The 22,303-nt window shown below is 40.3% G+C and overlaps 1 non-coding gene across 1 annotated transcript; it reads right to left on the bottom strand.

Moving 5' to 3' along the window:
* Window positions 1-20,831: 20,831 nt before the first annotated feature.
* On the bottom strand, window positions 20,832-20,903 carry TRNAR-GCG (transfer RNA arginine (anticodon GCG)). Its single transcript has one exon. It is a non-coding gene; the product is annotated as a tRNA-Arg (tRNA).
* Window positions 20,904-22,303: the final 1,400 nt, after the last annotated feature.

Genomic DNA, 22,303 nt, shown 5'->3' with positions numbered 1-22,303 from the left:
GACCTTGGTTAGCCTTGACTAGACGGACCTTTTTTGGCAAAGTAATGTCTCTGCTTTTTAATATACTATCTAGGTTGGTCATAACTTTCCTTCCAAGGAGTAAGCGTCTTTTAATTTCATGGCTGCAATCAGCATCTGCAGTGATTTTGGAGCCCCCCAAAATAAAGTCTGACACTGTTTCCACTGTTTCCCCATCTACTTCCCATGAAGTGATGGGACCAGATGCCATGATCTTTGTTTTCTGAATGTTGAGCTTCAAGCCAAACTTTTCACTCTCCTCTTTCACTTTCATCAAGAGGCTGTTTCGTTCCTCTTCACTTTCTGCCATAGGGTGGTGTCATCTGTTTATCTGAGGTTATTGATATTTCTCCCGGCAATCTTGATTCCAGCTTGTGCTTCTTCCAGCCCAGCGTTCCTCATGATGTACTCTGCATATAAGTTAAATAAGCAGGGTGACAATATACAACCTTGACATACTCCTTTTCCTATTTAGAACCAGTCTGTTGTTCCATGTCCAGTTCTGACTATTGCTTCCTGACCTGCATACAGGTTTCTGAAGAGGCAGGTCAGGTGGTCTGGTATTCCCATCTCTTTCAGAATTTTCCACAGTTTATTGTGATCCACACAGTCAAAGGCTTTGGCACAGTCAGTGGTACAGATGAATCTATTTGAGAGCAGAAATAGAGACACAGACGTAGAGAACAAATGCCCAGACACCACGGGGGGGGGGGGGGGGAAGGCAAAGTTGGGATAAATCGCGAGATTGTGATTGATATATATATTCACTACTCTGCATAAAATAGTTAACTAATAGAGAAAAAAAGAAGAAAAAAGGGGGAGAAAGCAAAGTACAATCTGCTCACAGGACATGTATTAAGTTAACTTTAAAAATGGATTCCAGTATACAGTAGGTGCAGACAAATACTGTTTGATTCCTTATATGAGGTAGCTAGAATTGTCAAATTCATAGAGTCAGAAAGTACATTGGTAGATGCCAGGGACCAGAAGGTGAGGATGGGATGGGGACAGGGAATGGGGAGTTAGTGTTTAATTGGGACAGAGTTTCAGTTTAGGAAGGTGAAAAATTCGGGAGATGGACGATGGTGAGGGCTGCTCAACAATGTGAATATATTTAGTGTCACTGAACCGTACAGGTGAACATGATTAAAACAATATGTTTTATATTATGTAACTTTTACCACAATAAAAAATTAAAGAAACGAAGCACCCTTTTCCACAGATTCAAACACCTATCTTGTGTGTGTGTCTCTGCAATAAAATATTATAATGATTCCTAACTGCGCAAATACACAACTAGAGGACCATATCAAAAAAAGCACCAGAACCAGGTAGTCTCTTTTCTCACCCCCTGGGTGGATGCCTCACCAGCCACACGTTTTAAAAATTACTTTGGATTATATGACCATGAGGGTGGTTTCTGTATCTGAGATTGCAAATGACTGTTGCTAAAAATGCAGTATGTTTATTTATAACTTTTAGTTTTCTTGGATTTTAATATTCTTAAGAACCAGAACAGTGTTTTGAAACCCTTGAAAATCTCAGCACCTCAATCAGGTAATGCTCTGAGTGGTAGCATCATACATATTTATTGACCAACTGATTGATTGAAAGGGTGGGTGAAATCCCAGAGAATCCTTACAGACTCTGACAGCGATGTTAGCCCTTGACTCAAGCTCATGGGGAAACACATGGAAAGATGCATGCATCGGTGGCCCTTGGCCTGACTCTGAGTTCAGTCTCTCCATGTCCAGGGCTTATCAGTACGCCTTCCAAATGTCAGTTTTTTTTTTATGTTTGCAGCTTTGCGGTTTCATGTCTTGCTTCCCTGCTTGTCCAGTGTCATTGTCCCCAGCCCTACCCTCTTCACTGGACCCTTTGCCCCCAGAGCAAGTCTCCTTTGTCCCCACAAAGAGATCTTTGCATTCCCTTCCTTCTATGAGGGGTAGTTCCCATAAATGACTGATTTGTTTTTAAATTTTAACCTGTGTTATTTCTTCATAACATACATAAACAGACACCATGAAAAGTTTAATTAGCTTGGCAGCAAGAAGCAGTAGAGAGGAAGATTTAGGGACATGCTCATAATTCTGGTGTCCTGATTTCTAAACTTTGAACTATGAACTGCAGGTGAGCTTAGAATCTTAGACATTGGACCTGAGGGGAGATTTCATCGTGATCAACAATTAAGGAGGGTTGTTTTTACCAGTTTTGTGAATGACCATGGGACCAACAAAAATACCTACTTATGTGTGTGTATGTCTTTTTCTTCTCCCTTCCCCCTCCTCCTTCTTCATTGTTTCTTTGCTTATGAAAATCCAGTTTTTCCAGCAACATTTGTTGTAAATACCATATTTTCTTCACTGAATTTGCTTTGGAGCTTTATCAAAACTCAATTATCCTTACATGTGAGTTTGCTTCTGAATCCTTCCTCTATTCTATTCTGTTAGTCTGTGTGTTTCTCATGACAAAAATGCCACATTCTCCTTCTCATTATAAATCTGCAATGTCTTGACACCAAATAAATAATAGCAATAATCTTGGAAGATTCTAATAACCACATGGAAACAGTAAGCAAATATAGAAATAGTGAATGAGTGTAGAGAGAGTCTGTGTTCCATCCAGACCACTGTGAAGCCCAGCATGTAAGTCTACATATCCTTCCCCAAGTTTCTTTCCTGGATCCTTGGAGATCAGTCTACTCTCCCCAGATAAAATCACCTTTTTTATTGCTATTTTCAAACACAAAACAGATGGAACATAAAAACATAAAACCCATGAATTGTGTTTGGGAGGGATGGTGAAATTTCCAAGCTTCCTGGTATTGCTCCAACTGAGTGCTAAAACTCCAGCCCATGGTGGTAACTGGATATTCTATCTGAAATTCCAGGAGGACTTTATGAGCAGATTTATCCTCCTGAATAGGACCTACACCAACACCAGCTCCCCTTCCAGGCACCCCACCACCACCTTTGTAATCACTTCTATATTTATGATTTGTTTCAGTTCAGTTCAGTTGTTCAGTCATGTCTGTGTCTGACTCTTTGCGACAGCATGAACCGCAGCACACCAAGCCTCCCTGTCCATCACAAACTCACGGAGTCTACCCAAACTCGTGTTCATTGAGTCAGTGATGCCATCCAACCACCTCATCCTCTGTCGTCCTCTTCTCCTCCTGCCCTCAAATCTTTCCCAGCATCAGGGTCTTTTAAAATGAGTCATATCTTCCCATCAGGTGGCCAAAGTATTAGAGTTTTAGATTCAACATCAGTCCTTCCAGTGAACACCCAGGACTGATCTCATTTAGGATGGACTGGTTGGATCTCCTTGCAGTCCAAGGAACTCTCAAGAGTCTTCTCCAACAAAGTTCAAAAGCATCAATTCTTCAGTGCTGAACTGTCTTTATAGTCCAACGTTCACATCCATACATGACCACGGGAAAAACCATAGCCTTGACTAGATGGACCTTTGTTGGCAAAGTAATATGCTATCTCTGCTTTTTAATATGCTATCTAGGATGGTCAAAACTTTCCTTCCAAGGAGTAAGCGTCTTTTAATTTCCTGGCTGCGATCAGCATCTGCAGTGATTTTCGAGCCCCCAAAAATAAAGTCTAACACTGTTTCCACTGTTTCCACATCTATTTGCCATGAAGTGATGGGACCAGATGCCATGATCTTAGTTTTCTGAATACTGAGACTTAAGCCAAGTATTTCATTCTCTTCTTTCACTTTCATCAAGAGGCTCTTTAATTCTTCCTCACTTTCTGCCTTAAGTGGGGTGTCATCTGCATATCAGAGGTTATTGATATTTCTCCTGGCAATCTTGATTCCAGCTTGTGCTTCCTCCAGCCCAGCGTTTCTCATGGTGAACTCTGCATATAAGTTAAATAAGCAGGGTGACAATATACAGCCTTGACGTACTACTTTTCCTATTTAGAACCAGTCTGTCATTCCATGTCTAGTTCTAACTGTTGCTTCCTGACCTATATACAGATTTTTAAAGAGGCAGGTCAGGTGGTCTGGTATTCCCATCTTTCTCAGAATTTTCCACAGTTTATTGTGATCCACACAGTCAAAGGCTTTGGCATAGTCAATAAAGCAGAAATAGATTTTTTTCTATTTTTTCTATGATATCTATGTTTTTCTAAAAGAGTTCTTGTTTTTTCAATGATCCAGCAGATGTTGGCAATTTGGTCTCTGGTTCCTCTGCCTTTTCTAAATCCAGTTTTAACATCTGGAAGTTCTCAAGTCACGTATGGTTGAAGACTGGCTTGGAGAATTTTGAGCATTACTTTACTAATGTGTGAGATGAGTGCAATTGTGCAGTAGTTTGAGCATTCTTCAGCATTGGCTTTCTTTGGGATTGGAATGAAAACTGACCTTTTCCAGTCCTGTGGCCACTGCTGAGTTTTCCAAATTTGCTGGTATACTTAGTACAGCATTTTCACAGCATCATCTTTTAAGATTTGAAATAGCTCAATTGGAATTCCATACCTCCACTAGCTTTGTTGGTAGTGATGCTTCCTAAGACCCACTTGACTTCACATTCCAGGGTGTCTGTCTCTAGGTGAGTGATCACACCATCATGGTTATATGCATCATGAAGATCTTTTTTTGTACAGTTCTTCTGTGTATTCTTGCCACCTCTTCTTAATATCTTCTGCTTCTGTAAGGTCCATACCATTTCTGTCCTTTATTGAGCCCATCTTTGCATGAAATGTTCCCTTAGTAGCTCTAATTTTCTTGAAGAGCTCTCTAGTCTTTCCCATTCTATTGTTTTCCTCGATTTCTTTGCACTGATCACTGAGGAAGGCTTTCTCATCTCTCCTTGCTATTCTTTGGAACTCTGCATTCAAACGGGCAAATGTTTTCTTTTCTCCTTTGTTTTTTGCTTCTCTTCTTTTCACAGCTATTTTTAAGCCCTCCTCGGGCAGCCATTTTGCTTTTTTGCATTTCTTTTTCTTGGGGATGGTCTTGCTCTCTGTCTCACATACGTTGTCATGAACTTCCATCCATAGTTCACGAGGCACTCTGTCTATCAGATCTAGTTCCTTAAATCTATTTCTTACTTCCACTGTATAATCATTAGGGATTTGATTTAGGTCATACCTGAATGGCCTAGTGGTTTTCCCTACTTTCTTATATTTAAACCTGAATTTGACAATAAGGAGTTCATGATCTGAGCCACAGTCTGCTCCCGGTCTTATTTTTGCTGACTGTATAGAGCTCCAACTTTGGCTGCAAAGAATATAATCAATCTGATTTCACTGTTGATCATCTGGTGATGTCCATGTGTAGAGTCTTTTCTTGTGTTGTTGGAAGAGGGTGTTTGCTATGACCAGTGCATTCTCTTGGCAAAACTCTGTTAGCCTTTGCCCTGCTTCATTCTGTACTCCAAGGCCAAATTTGCCTGTGACTTCAGTTGTGTCTTGACTTCCTACTTTTGCATTCCATTCTCCTATATTGAAAAGGACATCTTTTATGGGTGTTAGTTCTAGAAGGTTTTGTAGGTCTTCATAGAACTGTTCAATTACAGCTTCTTTAGTGTTACTTGTTGGGGCATAGACTTGGATTACCGTGATATTGAATGGTTTGCCTTGGGATCAAACAGAAATCATTCTGTCGTTTTTATGATTGCATCCAAGTACTGCATTTCAGACTCTTTTGTTGACTCTGATGGCTACTCCACTCCTTCTAAGGGATTCCTGTCCAAAGTAGTAGATATGATGGTTCAGTTCAGTTCAGTTCAGTTCAGTCGCTCAGTCAGACTCTCTGCCACCCCATGAATCACAGCACGCCAGGCCTCCCTGTCCATCACCAACTCCTGGAGTTCACCCAAACTCATGTCCACAGAGTCGGTGATGCCATCCAGCCATATCATTCTCTGTCGTCCCCTTCTCCTCCCGCCCCCAACCTTCCCCAGCATCAGAGTCTTTTCCAATGAGTCAACTCGTCGCATGAGGTGGCCAAAGTATTGGAGTTTCAGCTTTAGCATCAGTCCTTCCAATGAACACCCAGGATTAATCTCCTTTAGAATGGACTTTATCTGAGTTAAATTCATCCATTCCAGTCCATTTTAATTCACTGATTACTAGAATGTCTACGTTCACTCTTGGCATCTCCTGTTTGATCACTTCCAATTTGCCTTGATTCATTGACCTAACATTCCAGGTTCCTATGCAATATTGCTCTTTACAGCATCGGAACTTGCTTCTATCACCAGTTGCATCCACAGCTGGGTGTTGTTTTTGCTTTGGCTCCGTCTCTTCATTCTTTCTGGAGTTATTTCTCCACTGACCTCCAGTATCATACTGGCACCTATTGACCTGGGGAGTTCATCTTTCAGTGTCATATCTCTTTGCCTTTTCATACTGTTCAGAAAGGGTTATCCCTTTTCCAAAATATACAGTGCAATGTCAGTTATAATATTTATGTAACATAATGCCATTTGGTTGTGGTGGTGATTTAATTGCTCAGTTGTGTCCAACTCTTTTGTGACCCCAAGAACTGTAGCCTGCCAGGCTCCTCTGTCCATGGGATTTTCCAGGCATGTATACTGGAGTGGGTTGTCATTTCCTCCACCAGGGGATCATCCTGAGCCAGTGCTGAAACCTGGGTCTCCTGCATTGGCAGGTGGGTTCTTTACCATCTAAGCTAGCAGAGAAGCAGTAGCATTACTAGGTACGTATGAATGTGAATTGAATTTTGAAGGTTTGAAATTCTCTGAGTGTGCTGATGGAAAGTCCCATTTTATGTGAGGCTATGACTGGGATATTGTAAAATATTAGTATTTTTGCTATTATCATTTGAGTTAAACCTCCATGGAGAATCACTGTGTCTGTTAAGCCCTTTGAATATGTCACCTCAATGAACACATTTACAAAATTTCTGTACTCAGCACCTTCCCTCTGTCACATAAGGAACTCAGATTCAAAGCTGGGAACATCTGAGTTCACTGCATAACTGTTCTGGGACTGGTCCTATACATCTGCCTTCCAAAGAAATTTCATTAGCTTTGCTATTTAAGTGTCTCCTGAGGACTGATGATGCCCCAGTATGGCAGAGCTTTGTGTTGGTCCAGCCTGGACCCTTTCCTCTCCACACCATTCTCACTCCACTCAATTTGGTCAGTCCTCAGATGCCTTCATCTATGATTTGTTTTCAAAGTGGTATCCTGAGTAACAGGCAACAATATTATCTCAGGCACCACTTTCTTTGTTCAGTGCCTTAGAAAATTCATTAAGTGTTATATGGTTCTATTATCATCATCATTAAAGGGAAAGTTGGAGATTCCCAGAATGCACTGTGCATGACTCAGCCTCTGGATGCTGGTACAGCTCATCATCTCTCATCATCTCTCCTCACTGTGTGAGCTGAGTCATTCTTCACACACCTGAGGTCTCCATCCGATCCTAAGATACAGAATCCCTGTAGGTAGGGTTATACTGATATATTAGGACAGAATGTCTCAGTGGAGATTTCTGTCCCTGAGGTGAACAAAGCAAGCTTAGTAAAGTTCTCTTTTGGAACACTGTGTGTGAGGCCCGCTGCTCCCTGGGTGTGCATGTGCTTTCAAGCCTCCGGCTCAGTCTCACCGAGCTCAGAGCAGCTGCGGCTCTGCAGGGGCTTAGGAGCATTTCTGCTGCCATCATTTTTATTTAGTACCAGGACAGATCACTGCCTGATTGTCCCCTCTTCCAAGTAATGTTCAAAACTTGCTCTAAGACTCTGAAATAAACTTTAAAGATAAAAGGGATTTCTAACCAGTAGTCAGGTCATCCTTCATTTCTTTGACAGGTTAAAAAATCCGTGCTTATCCCTTTAGAGTGGATATATCAAAGACACAGAAAGCAAAAGAAGCTGAGTTTTAAATTATTTCTGGGGACAGAATGTATGGTTTCCCATTTCTTCTGTTAGCAAATGATGAAGCATGTGTGCAGCAGGCAGGTGGCTATGTCTGCAGCATTTTCTCTATTTCAAGTGGCTTACCAATTGGGTATTTGGTAGATGGAAGGGAAACAGCTAAGGGAAGAGACCTGATGATTTTCCTCCACGTCACCGATAATAAATTCCATCAACCACTTGAAGATAGGTAGTATAGTAATTGCTACTTTAAAGTTATCAGTTCTAATTATTTAGCTAATGATGTGGTCCCCAAAACTAAAAACATTTTTATATTTGTTATTCAATTTCTATTATTTTATACGAATCCTCTTTCCCAAACTTCCAGATCATAAGTGCATGACCCTACTTTTCTAAAAGTAAAAAAGTATTTGACACTTAGTGAGACACATTAGCAAGAGAGTATTAGTCATCACTTCGATTTGTGAAGAGAGAAAATTAAACAATGTTTGGTGTAAATATTTTAATAGCTTTTCCTCTCACAAGATTATTTCAATCACAAAATCAACAAATAAACCAAAACCATGTAATGAGCTGCTACTTTCGGAAGAAGGATTCTTGTTCAGTTCAGTTCAGTCGCTCAGTCGTGTCCGACTCTTTGCGACCCCGTGAATCACAGCACGCCAGGCCTCCCTGTCCATCACCAACACCCAGAGTTCACTCAAACTCATGTCCATCGAGTCGGTGATGCCATCCAGCCATCTCATTTTCTGTCGTCCCCTTCTCCTCCTGCCCCCAATCCCTCCCAGCATCAGAGTCTTTTTCCAGTGAGTCAACTCGTCTCATGAGGTGGCCAAAGTATTGGAGTTTCAGCTTTAGCATCAGTCCATCCAATGAACACCCAGGACTAGTGTCCTTTAGAATGGACTGGTTGGATCTCCTTGCAGTCCAAGGGACTCTCAAGAGTCTTCTCCAATACCACAGTTCCAAAGCATCAATTCTTCGGTGATCAGCTTTCTTCAAGTCCAACTCTCACATCCATACATGACCATGGGAAAAAACATAGCCTTGACTAGATGGACCTTTGTTGACAAAGTAATGTCTCTGCTTTTTAATATGCTATCTAGGGTGGTCATAACTTTCCTTCCAAGCAGTAAGCGTCTTTTAATTTCATGGCTGCAATCAGCATCCGCAGTGATTTTGGAGCCCATAGAAATAAAGTCTGACACTGTTTCCACTGTTTCCCCATCTATTTCCCATGAAGTGATGGGAACAGAGGCCATGATCTTTGTTTTCTGAAAGTTGAGCTTCAAGCCAACCTTTTCACTCTCCTATTTCAGTTTCTTCAAGAGGCTTTTGAGTTCCTCTTCACTTTTTGCCATAAGGGTGGTGTCATCTGCATATCTGAGGTTATTGATATTTCTCCCAGCAATCTTGATTCCAGCTTGTGCTTCTTCCAGCCCAGTGTTCCTCATGATGTATTCTGCATATAAGTTAAATAAGCAGCGTGACAAGATACAACCTTGATGTACACCTTTTCCTATTTGGAACCAGTCTGTTGTTCCATGTCCAGTTCTGACTGTTGCTTCCTGACCTGCATACAGGTTTCTCAAGAGGCAGGTCAGGTGGTCTGGTATTCCTATCTCTTTTAGTATTTTCCACAGTTTATTGTGATCCACACAGTCAAAGGCTTTGGCATAGTCAGTGAAGCAGAAATAGATGTTTTTCTGGAACTCTCTTGCTTTCTCCATGGTCCAGCGGATGTTGGTAATTTGATATCTGGTGCCTCTGCCTTTTCTAAAACCTGCTGGAACATCTGGGAGTTCATGGTTCACATATTGCTGAGGCCGGGCTTGGAGAATTTTGAGCATGACTTCACTAGTGTGTGAGATGAGTGCAATTGTGTGGTAGTTTGAGCATTCTTTGGCATTGCCTTTCTTTGGGATTGGAATGAAGACTGACCTTTTCCAGTCCTGTGGCCACTGCTGAGTTTTCCAAATTTGCTGGCATATTGAGTGCAGCACTTTCACAGCATCATCTTTCAGCATTTGAAACAGCTCAATTGGAATTCCATCACCTCCACTAGCTTTTTCGTAGTGATGCTCTCTAAGGCCCACTTGACTTCACATTCCAAGATGTCTGGCTCCAGGTGAGTGATCACGCCATCGTGACTATCTTGGTCGTGAAGATCTTTTTTGTACAGTTCTTCTGTGTATTCTTGCCACCTCTTCTTAATATCTTCTGCTTCTGTTAGGTCCATACCATTTCTGTCCTTTATCGAGACCATTTTGCATGAATTGTTCCCTTGGTAGCTCTAATTTTCTTGAAGAGGTCTCTTGTTTTTCCTATTCTGTTGTTTTCCTCTATTTCTTTGCACTGATCGCTGAGGAAGGCTTTCTTATCTCTCCTTGCTATTCTTTGGAACTCTGCATTCATATGCTTATATATTTCCTTTTCTCATTTGCTTTTCACTTCTCTTCTTTTCACAGCTATTTGTAAGGCCTCCTCAGACAGCCATTTTGCTTTTCTGCATTTCTTTTCCAGGGGGATGGTCCTGGTCCCTGTCTCCTGTACAATGTCACGAACCTCCATCCAGAGTTCATCAGGCACTCTATCTATCAGATTTACTCCCTTAAATCTATTTCTCACTTCCACTGTATAATCATAAGTGATTTGATTAGGTCATATCTGAATGGTCTAGTGGTTTTTCCCTACTTTCTTCAATTTAAGTCTGAATTTGGCAGTAAGGAGTTCATGATCTGAGCCACAGTCAGCTCCTGGTCTTGTTTTTGCTGACTGTATAGAACTTCTCCATCTTTGGCTGCAAAGAATATAATCAATCTGATTTCGGTGTTGACCATCTGGTGATGTCCATGTGTAGGGTCTTCCCTTGTGTTGTTGGAAGAGGGTGTTTGCTATGACCAGTGCGTTCTCTTGGCAAAACTTTATTAGGCTTTGCCCTGCTTCATTTCCTGTTCCAAGGCCAGATTTGCCTGTTATGATTCTTGTTAGGTTTTGTGAAAACTGAATGGAAGCTTCCCTTCAGGGTGAATATATGTGCTTTACAGGAAGTAATAACATCAAACAGATTTTTCTGACTCTGCCATCATTTTGAGTCTGTAAATCTGATCCAGCATTAGGGTTGTTGGGTTCTGCTGTGGTGGTTATGTTGGTAAAAATTATACCTATTATAAAATTTACCATTTTCACTTTATTAAATTAATTTTTCTTGGAGGAGAGTTGCTTTACAGTATTGAGTCAGTTTCTACTGTATAGAGAAATGAATAAGCCATACTTATCCATATGTCCATTCCCCTCTGGACTTCTTTCCATTCAGGTCACCACAGTGCATTAAAGAGTTCCCAGTGCTATACAATACGTTCTCATTAGTTGTCTATTGTATACGTGTTATCAGTAATGTACATATATGACTCCCCATCTCCCAATTCATTCTACCCTTGCCCCTTGGTATTGATTCAGTACATTTGTTCTCTACATCTCAGTCCCTGTTTCTGCTTTCCAGATAGGATCCCTTTTTTTTTTTTTTTTTTTTGGCTACTTGATGTGTAGAGTTGACTCATTGGAAAAGACCCTGATGCTGGGAAAGTTTAAAGGCAGGGGAAGAAGCGGGCAACAGAGGATGGGATGGTTGGATGGCATCACTGACTCAATGGACATGAGTTTGAACAAGCTCCAAGAGACCGTGAAGGACAAGGAAGGCTGGCATGCTGCAGCCCGTGGGGTCACAAAGAATAGGAAATGACTTAGCGACTGAATAACAATAAATACCACTTTTCTAGATTCTACATGTATATGTTAATTTGACTATTTTTAAGTGTACAGTTCTTTGGCATTAAGTATATACATTCACGTTGTTGCATGACCATCACCACCATCCATCTCTAGAACTTTTCATCTTGTCGAACTAAAACTTTGCCCACATCCCCACTCCTCCCAGCCCCTGCAACCACCATTCTATTTCCTGTCTCTGTGAATCTGACTTCTTCAGGGACTTCCTCTTAGTGGAATCATACAGTTTTCATCCTTTCCTGACCAGCTTGTTTCATTTAGTGTAATGTCCTCAAGGTTGCAAGAGGATTTTAACATCCCAATGATCAATATTCTCCCATTCTTGTTTCACCTCCATCAAGTTCCAAACTGTGAGTCAAAGGGATATTATAACACTTTCTGTTTAATAATTTATTTTTTACCGTGTCCTGACAAATGGACCTGTCTTACATAAAATTATTTTTTTGTTCTGTTACAAAGTTACCATTTGCAAAAGATGCTGCTGGATATTTATCCAGTTCTTAATCCTAACCCTAATTATGGGGAAATTTATTTTCTTTGTTACACATATTTCTTTTGTTCAAAATTTTCACCTGCATTTATTTATTTGTGATTCCAGTTTTCAGTAGAGGATATAAATTGTGTTTTCCAATGGTTTCAATTCCGATACATGCTACGGGATTCTTATTTCATTTAGCACCTATTCAAGTATTCAAAGGGTCTAGAAATTCATATTCTAGCTTAAATATAGTTTAAACTTCTCTCAACTTGTGGCTTTAAAATTTAAGTCTGTCCAAGAGACTGTGGCCAGTTGAGTGGAACATACTCCTTTGCCTTCTGGGATAACTTCCAAGAGCAGGTTTTCAGGGAGCAGCTGCAGACGGAACACTCCAGGGTGCAAAGAGCCCTGAGACTTGCCCCAACTCTCAGACACCTCCTGGGGTTGTTGAGGTTGCCACCATTCTCCAGGTTTTTCTCCAAAGACAATTGATTCAGTGACATCTGAGTTCCTGCCAGAGACTAGATGACTCTGCTGCACTTTTTGAGGATCTCCCTTTTCTGCTCATCACTGATGTTCTTGGGAGTCTCTCTCTTAGTGTCTTCAACATTAAAAATCGAGGCTGTGTCATTCTCCCAAATGATCCCACCCTCACTCTCTCCCACTGAGTCCAAAAGACTGTTCTATACATCTGTGTCTCTTTTGCTGTCTCACATACAGGGTTATCGTTACCATCTTTCTAAATTCCATATATATGCGTTAGTATATTGTACTGGTGTTTTTCTTTCTGGCTTACTTCACTCTGTATAATAGGCTCTAGTTTCATCCACCTCATTAGAACTGGTTCAAATGCATTCTTTTTAATGGCTGAGTAATATTCCATTGTGTATATGTACCACAGCTTTCTTATCCATTCGTCTGCAGATGGACATCTAGGTTGCTTCCATGTCCTGGCTATTATAAACAGTGCTGCAATGAACATTGGAGTACATGTGTCTCTTTCAATTCTGGTTTCCTTGGTGTGTATTCCCAAAAGTGTGATTGCTGGGTCGTATGGCAGTTCTATTTCCAGTTTTTAAAGGAATGTCCACACTGTTCTCCATAGTGGCTGTACTAGTTTGCATTCCCACCAACCGTGTAAGAGGGTTCTCTTCTCTCCACACCCTCTCCAGCATTTATCACTTGTAGACTTTTGGATAGAAGCCATTCTGACTGGCGTGAAATGGTACCTCATTGTGGTTTTGATTTGCATTTCTCTGATTATGAGGGATGTTGAGCATCTTTTCATGTGTTTGTTAGTCATCTGTGTGTCTTCTTTGGCGAGATGTCCATTTAATTCTTTGGTCCATTTTTTTATTGGGTCGTTTATTTTTCTGGAATTGCACTGCAGGGGTTGCTTGTATATTTTTGAGATTAATCCTTTGTCAGTTACTTCATTTGTTATTATTTTCTCCCATTCTGAAGGCAGTCTTTTCACCTTGCTTATAGTTTCCTTTGTTGTGCAGAAACTTTCAATTTCAATTAGGTCCCATTTGTTTATTTTTGCTTTTATTTCCAATATTCTGGGAGGTGGGTCATGGAGGATCCTGCTGTGATTTATGTCGGAGAGTGTTTTGCCTAGTTCTCCTTTTTGAGTTTTACAGTTTCTGGTCTTATGTTTAAACCTTTAATCTATTTTGAGTTTATTTTTGTGTATGGTGTTGGAAAGTTTTCTAGTTTCATTCTTTTACAAGTGGTTGACCATTTTTCCCAGCACCGCTTGTTAAAGAGATTGTCTTTTCTCCGTTGAATTTTCTTGCCTCCTTTGTCAAAGATAAGGTGTCCATAGGTGTGTGGATTTATCTCTGGGCTTTCTATTTTGTTCCATTGATCTATATTTCTGTGTTTGTGCCAGTCCCATACTGTCTTGATGACTGTGACTTTGTAGTAGAGCCTGAAGTCTGGCATGTTGATTCCTCCAGTTCCATTCTTCTTTCTCAAGATCGCTTTGGCTATTTGAGGTTTTTTGTATTTCCATACAAATTGTGAAATTATTCATGTCAATGTATGGCAAAACCAATACAATATTTTAAATTAATTAGCCTCCAATTAAATTTTGTTTTAAAAAGTCACATTTCCAAGCACATGGTGACAAAGAGCAACAATACAATAAAGAAAGTTAAGGTTTTGGCCTGATTTAAAAAAAAAAAAAATTGAGGCTATGGACAGATGCCCTGTCTCTTGGTTTCTCGCAGTCATCAGGCTGTCAATGTACTCCTTGTTTAAGTGGCACCATGCGACCTCAAATAGGTTACCTAACTCTTCCAAATGTCCTTGTTAAGTGGAAATAACAATACACAACTCACAATTTTCTTGTGAGGAATATAATCTAAGGCATTCTGATTTGGAAGGCTGTGATATCTTTTATTTTACCATAAATTCATGGTGTTGCTCTTTAAACAAAGTCCCTTTAAAATATAAAATCATTTTTCTGCTTCTAGGTCTCTTGTTAATAAAACAAAACCAAATCTTTATGCCTGTTAAGTTTGTTGTTGAATACATTGTGGGATGAATAGAATTGAGATATAAATGTCAATGTATAATATATTTATATCCTTTGTGCTGGCACATATTTTATTAACATGCAAGTATATCATACTGCAATTATAATACATAGTAGTATGTTTTATGTATTATATCCTGTATTATACTTTGCATTTTTTTAGCATATTATTAAATTATAGTATAAGATTGTATAAAAATTCATAGGATTTCTCTTTATAATCTCCCAAATTATCCTATTTTGAATACATTCACATAGAGTTATCCACCGTTGTTGTTAAAGTAACTTTAGTGAAATCTTCAGCTGATAGCCAGTGTTAAAACGTTAAGCTGATTTAAACTAGCTGTGTTTTGCTTTCTCTAATAAGATCTTTTTATGTCCTCTGGCTATTAATGTGGAAATACCTATGTCATATTATGGATTAACTGTTGAGAGTAAATTGGTCTTTCATTTTGATGAATCAGGCAATACATTTAGCCAAATGACATGTTTCCTCTTAGGCTGATGTGTGAATTGATTACGTTGCCAATATTTACTAGTCAGGCCATAGGTAAATACATTGCAGAACTGACAATTTTTTCAAAAGCTTAGCATTATTGTTATTTTTATATACTGTTTTAAAAAGACAATTGTCTTTCTAAAATTCAAAATATGAAATCTTAAACTAATATACTTAAAGTTAATATTTGCTTTATTACCTATGTGATAAATTTTGCTAAACAATTTTTTAACTTTGGAGCAATAGTTGATCAGTGTCACCCACTGGATCAAATAGTAAAATCACTTTCAAATACTTGTTGAGTATGTTGCTATTTAGTTCACTTGTAAAAGCAGAGACATTACTTTGCCAACCAAGGTCCGTCTAGTCAAGGCAATGGTTTTTCCCTTGGTTATGTATGGATGTGAGAGTTGGACTGTGAAGAAGGCTGATCACCGAAGAATCGATGCTTTTGAACTGTGGTGTTGGAGAAGACTCTTGAGAGTCCCTTATACTGCAAGGAGATCCAACCAGTCCATTCTAAAGGAGATCAGTCCTGGGTGTTCATTGGAAAGACTGATGCTAAAGCTGAAACTGCAATAATTTGGCTACCTCATGCGCCGAGTTGACTCACTGGAAAAGACTCTGATGCTGGGAAAGGTTGGGGGCGGGAGGAGAAGGGGACGACAGAGAATGAGATGGCTGGATGGCATCACCGACTCTGTGGACATGAGTTGGAGTGAGCTCCGGGAGTTGGTGATGGACAGGGAGGCCTGGCGTGCTGTGATTCATGGGGTCGCAGAGAGTCGGACACGACTGAGCGACTGAACTGAACTGAACTTAACTGAACCACCTTCAGGCTACTGTGTGATATAATTGAACTTTAAGAATGGAATCATAATCATGGGAGTATACCACTGTGCTAAGCATGGCTTATTCTAAAAAATGGATAAAATACTGTTTAATTAGTCCACATTTGTTCTTTTGAATAGCTACCTACAACATTGGGCAATAGTTTCAATGTGGCCTTTTGGAGAATTCACATACATTTGCTCTGATCATCTTATTTTCCACTGATGGCTCACCTCCAACCTTGCTGGGACTACCAGCAGAGCCTTAAATAAGCTGTTTCATCCCCTTTGCCATCCTCAGTCAAGTCATCCATCCCTTGGAACCCAAAGATTGTTACTTATTTGCTCTCCCAGCCCCATGGTTCATGTCCTGTCTCGTTCTTTTGGTTTTTTTTGCTAAAGGTCTTCACCTTCTAGAATGGCTACTTGGTGACACTGAAGGAAATCTGTGAAGACAGAAAGCCAACATGTCAGGGAGGGGACCCACAGAAGGAGCTGAATGTGTTGAGTCTCATGTTACACAGCTTGGGAGGCAAGGATGTGTCCAGTCTGAAGGCACTGTGGCTGAGAAACGCTTCAACACAGGGCTCACAGTGACGGAGCACACAACAGAAGTTGAACCTTAAGAACTGTTAACCCACGAGAGCGGAGGAGGCGTAAAGATGCAAACACAACACTAAAGAGTGCCATACGGCTGAGGAGGGCACTTCCAGAAGGAAACACTAGGAAATACAAGTTCCATAATTAATCTCTGTGACAAACAGAAGATGTTTGTCTCCTGTCATTTCTCACCGTGGTACGAAGTTGAATGAGGTGGGAATCTATATAAAATTTAATCTATTTGTTTTAAACAAACAAAAATATCTGTTTGGGAGAAACACTGAATTCTTTCTGATATCCTTGGGTTATTTTTATGTCTGAACTATTTTACCTTCCTTGGTCACAGTTATTACTGGATGAAACATTCAACTCCTAACATTAGTTTCTTGTCTTTCTAAACTGTGAGATTCTACCTCTCATCTGGATAAGTAAGTACTCTCCAGTTTTGAAGAGTTCATATCAGTGGGGCTCGCTCCCTTTGAATACGTTATGAAAATTTCTCCCCTAGATTTAATACAATCACCACTAGCATAGAAATTACTTCCTATCACTCAAAAACTACATTTCCTGTCCTGTTCAGTTGATCATATAAGCTGTGTGATACAAGATTGATTATGCTACTTTTTCTTCTTCTGATTCTGCATATATTTCTGATTGCTCAGTTAGAAATTACAGCATGCATGCTTAACGTGTCAAATTATACATTGAATCAATGTCTTTTCTGCCTATAAATATGACCAAGAATTATGAAGAATATAGAAGAAAATTATTCCTGATTATGCTTCTCTCTCTACTTGTAAGCTACTGTCTTTTTCTTACTTCTAAAGATAGTATTTCTATATATAAATTCCATTTACTTTCTCCTCTTTTCTTCCAGAATTCATTTCTGAGGCATACTCAAGCTTTTTACTTTATCTTCCAGGTCTCTTAATATTTCTCTCATATTTTCTATTTATTTATCTCTATAGGGCTTGTACTGCAAGGAGATTCAACCAGTCCATTCTAAAGGAGATCAGTCCTGGGTGTTCATTGGAAGGACTGATGCTAAAGCTGAAACTCCAATACTTTGGCTACCTCATGCGACGAGTTGACTCACTGGAAAAGACTCTGATGCTGGGAAAGGTTGGAGGCGGGAGGAGAAGGGCACAACAGAGAATGAGATAGCTGGATGGCATCACCGACTCTGTGGACATGAGTTTGAGTGAACTCCGGGAGTTGGTGATGGACAGGGAGGCCTGGCGTGCTGTGATTCATGGGGTCGCGGAGAGTCGGACACGACTGAGCGACTGAACTGAACTGAACTGAACTGATAGGGGTTGTTTCTCCTCATCTATCATCCAGTTCATGAATTCTCTCTGCTACTGTGTAAAATCTGCAAGGGTACCCAAATATCAACTTTTGAATTTTAATTATTGAATTTTTTAACTTATTGATGTACTATATAATTATTTTTAAAATGTTAGGTGATCCTTATAGTTTCAGGTTTCCTGTAGACATGATAAACTTCTCTTTTATTTATTCAAACACTGTTAACATAGTTGTTTTATCATGATGATTTATTTAATCGATTGGTTTTTCTTTTGGCTTATTTTTTCTGAATCTTTTCTTGCTCTTTTCCTGATTGCTTATTTACACTACTGAATTCTATAGACTTACTCTCAGAGCAATCCGTATTCTCAGTATTCTCAGAGTCACTAGCATCATTGGGTCATCATGAATTTTTCCTTGATTTATGTAGCAGCCTGGCCTTACACTTGTGTGTCCCAATTTATCTACCACACAAGGAGAATTAGCTTTTAAATATAAGCCTCATCACTCATGTGCCTTCCAGAACTATTCAGCAGTCCTCATAATGTATACAGTGGAGTTAATCAAGGTGCCTTGTGATCCGAGCCCCCACTTTCAATCCCAGCTTTGTGTCCTTCATCAACACTGGCCACAGCTTCCTGAGTGCCTTAGTGTCAGCCAGTCTGTGGACAGGCTGACACATGCTCTCATTTACTCTTGCCTTTGCATTTGATTTGTACCTCTGATAGAAGGAAGGCAATACTTTCCCTTCCATACTTGGGAAACTCTTACACGTACATCAGGATTTATCTTGCAGGACTTCTGTTTATTTGTTCCTGACCTTCTCCACAATACAAGTTAGATATTTGCTCTCTTCTCTGTCTCCCTGACAGAATTACATGCATGTACATGACACACACACACACATATATATATATGTGTGTGTGTGTATGCTGCCCAGGTTGTGGTTGTGGTAAAGAACCCAACTGCCAATGCAGGAGATATGGGTTCAATCCCTTGGTTTGGAAGATCCCCTGGAAAATGGAATGGCTACCCACTCCAGTAATCTTGCCTGGAAAATCCCATGGACAGAAGAGCTAGATGGGCTACAGTTCATAGGGTCACAAAGAGTCAGTATATATATATATATATATATACACACACACATATATTCAATGCTTCACTTCTCTTTGAGCATCTTTCTTGATAGATCAAATGCAGAGGTCTTTCCCTTCACCTTTGTCTCCAGCAACAAGCATGAGATTCTGAAAGATAAGATAGGTACTGGATAAACGTTAAACGAAAGAATACATTTAGAATGTGTATCACAGGAAAGATAATTTAGGAATTTATGATGCTTGTCTTCAAATGTACGAAGGACTTATTTGGGGGAAATAAGAGATTCTTCCATTCTGTAGTAGGATTGGGACAAGTGGTGGGAATTTCAAAGAAAGGATTTGATCTTCAGATAAGAAAAACATTTTAAATAATAAGCATTGTCCAGGAGTAGTATGTGCCAGCTCCTAGATTGCTGAACTCCTTATTTCCAGTGCTAAATTGAGGATAAATAGTGATCTTCCACAACTGTTATAAAAGAGAACTCTGCTTCTGCGGAAACTGTTTAGGTGGACTTTGGGGTCCCATCTAGCTCTTAAGGTCATGTGAATGGAAAGCAAAAAAGATTTTAAGGTTAAAACTAAAGGTTTTCATAAGCAAGATGACTTTTTCCTTTGCTCCAAAGCTTTTTACTGTGTTTTTTTTTCCCAAGAAGAGAACCTACATATTACTCTGATATATCAAAAGACATTACATTAAAACCATCTTCTCTCTGAGTGTGTCTAGAGAAAATTTGCTTCTGCCCTTGTTTCCTTTGGCTTTCAAGCACCTTGTCTTCTAAGGGGCAAGACTTTTTGTGACTAATATGCATACATGGTAGGTCTAAAATGTCAAATAAAAGGATGTGAGAGCAACTTCTCATTCTAAAAATTTCAGGATCTGGAAAAGAGAGCCATTTTCAATAAGAAGCACACCAAAACCTGCATAGATATTGTATAGCTGGAACAGCGTTGGCAGTTAATATGGTGCCAGGGAGAAAGGAGTCAGACTTTACACATAGCTAAAGAACATGACATCACTAAATGGCAAGGATAAATATGTATGGAGGAGAAAAAAGAATAATAATTAAAGTTCACTTACACTGACATGGATCTATTTTGCATATGAAAATGTTGGTCTTTGAAATGGTGTCATTTCCATATCATTTCCATTAGCAGAATATATGAGTCTTGACAGTTGTCACTTATCTTATGTGTAACTATTCACCTTGCTATACAGCAGAAACTAGCATAACAGTGTAAATCTACTACACACCAATAAAATTTTTTAAAAAATGGATATAGAACCCAACATGTGATTGGCTTCAGTAACATATGTTACTAAATGGAGGATCACACTATTCCTTCTGGTATGATCGCCTGAAGCGGACACTCTGTGACCTGCAACCAGAAGTTGGGGGGATTGTCCTGGAGGACCAGGCAGCTCTAGGTCTCACTCACAAGCTGGACACCTAGCATCCCCTCTCTATTTGCTGAGTGTAATATTACCGAGTAGATGTGCAACAGAGTCTGGTGGACTCCGTCTCAAAAGGATTCCTGGGACAATTCACCTATACTAAGACTCCTGTTCCCAGTGACTGGTAATGAGGAAAAGGTGCTCTGGACAAAGCAAAAACACAGAGCAAGGCCATCTTTGCAATCCCAGGCTCTGTGACAAGTATCGCCAATGATGATCTTTGTGATCTAAGATGAAGTGAAATAAAATCCCTCAGTTGTGTCCAAACCTTTGCCACCCCATGGACTATACAGTCCTTTGAATTCTCCAGGCCAGAATAGTGAAGTGGGTAGCCTTTCCGTTCTCCAGGGGATCTTCCCAACCCAGGGATTGAACCTGGGTCTTCTGCATCGCAGGCAGATTCTTTACCAACTGAAATATCAGGGAAGCCCTAGCTAAAAATGAGTCCATAGAATTTCGGTAAGTGCAGAGATGAGAATGAAGACCTTGCATGAGTCAAATGAGAATCACCCTCATTTCTTCTTCCTAAAAGGAAGATGGTCAGGAGAACAAATATCCTCTCCAAGAGGCATGAACATCACTCCAAGAGGCATGAACATCCCGCCAAGCAGGACAGGATGCAGGGGTGAGGCCTCCAATGCCTGGGAGCTGGTGAAACAGGCCGGCTGGCATCCCTCTCAGTGGTCCCGCTGGCTCCCACACAGCACCTTGCCTGCCTGCATCAGGTGGAGTGATGCCTGCCACTCTACTTGGGAGACGAGACTGGTAACAGAGCCCTTTGCCAAGGTTTTGAAGGAAGAGCATCTCTGAGCAGCAAACTGGCCCCAAAGTAAGGTCAAATTCTTCCTTCCTCTCTCAGAAGCAGTGGTCAGCACCACCACCCATTTCCAACCCCCCAGATGTCCTTCTGCTCACACAGCAAACTAAGCTAAGTTCAGTTCAGTTGCTCAGTCATGTCCGAGTCTTTGTGACCCCATGAACCGTGACACGCCAGGCCTCCCTGTCCATCACCAACTCCCAGAATCCACCCAAACCCATGTGCGTCGAGTAGGTGATGCCATCCAACCATCTCATCCTCTGTCGTCCCCTTCTCCTCCTGCCCCCAATCCCTCCCAGCATCAGGGTCTTCTCCAGTGAGTCAGCTCTTCGCATCAGGTGGCCAAAGTTTTCCACAAAATTCCTTCACCACATCCACACCTCTCCTCTCCTCTCCTGAGATTCCTACATGGTCTGACTGTGCACACAGTACATCCTAGGAACACATGGAATCCACTTACCATTCCCTTGTCCCTGGTAGCCCCTGGCTGGGACTGCAGTAATCATGCTAGGATCCCAATTGTTTTTCATCATTACATTTTAAGACTGTATTTCTTTATTGAAGTATAACTGATGTACAATGTTGTAGTTTTGGGGGTACAGCAAAGTGATTTAGTTACACATATATTATAAGTATATATGTTCTTTATCTATCTATATGTGTATATATATTCTTTTATAGGTTACTATAAGATATGGAGTACAGTTCTTGTGCTATACAGTAGGCCCTGGTGGGTTATCTATTTTATATAGTAGGGTGTATATGATATTGCTTATATGCGGAATCTAAAAAGTGATACTAATGAACTTATTTACAAAACATAAATAAGCTCACAGACATGGAAAACAAGCATATGGTTATTAAAGGGAAAAGGTGGGAGGGGTAATTTACGAATTTGGGATTAAGCATGGATTCTTGCTTTCCCCTTTCCAAATATCATTAACACTTGTCTCTAATCTGGTCTCAGACCCCGCAATAAGCCCCTGACACATTTGCCAATGACCTCACC

Source organism: Moschus berezovskii, chromosome 3, assembly GCF_049115385.1.
Source record: "Moschus berezovskii isolate FMDL1 chromosome 3, NW_MosBer_1.0, whole genome shotgun sequence".
In the NCBI taxonomy this organism is placed as follows: domain Eukaryota; kingdom Metazoa; phylum Chordata; class Mammalia; order Artiodactyla; family Moschidae; genus Moschus; species Moschus berezovskii.
This window is presented reverse-complemented; position numbering and strand designations above follow the sequence as displayed.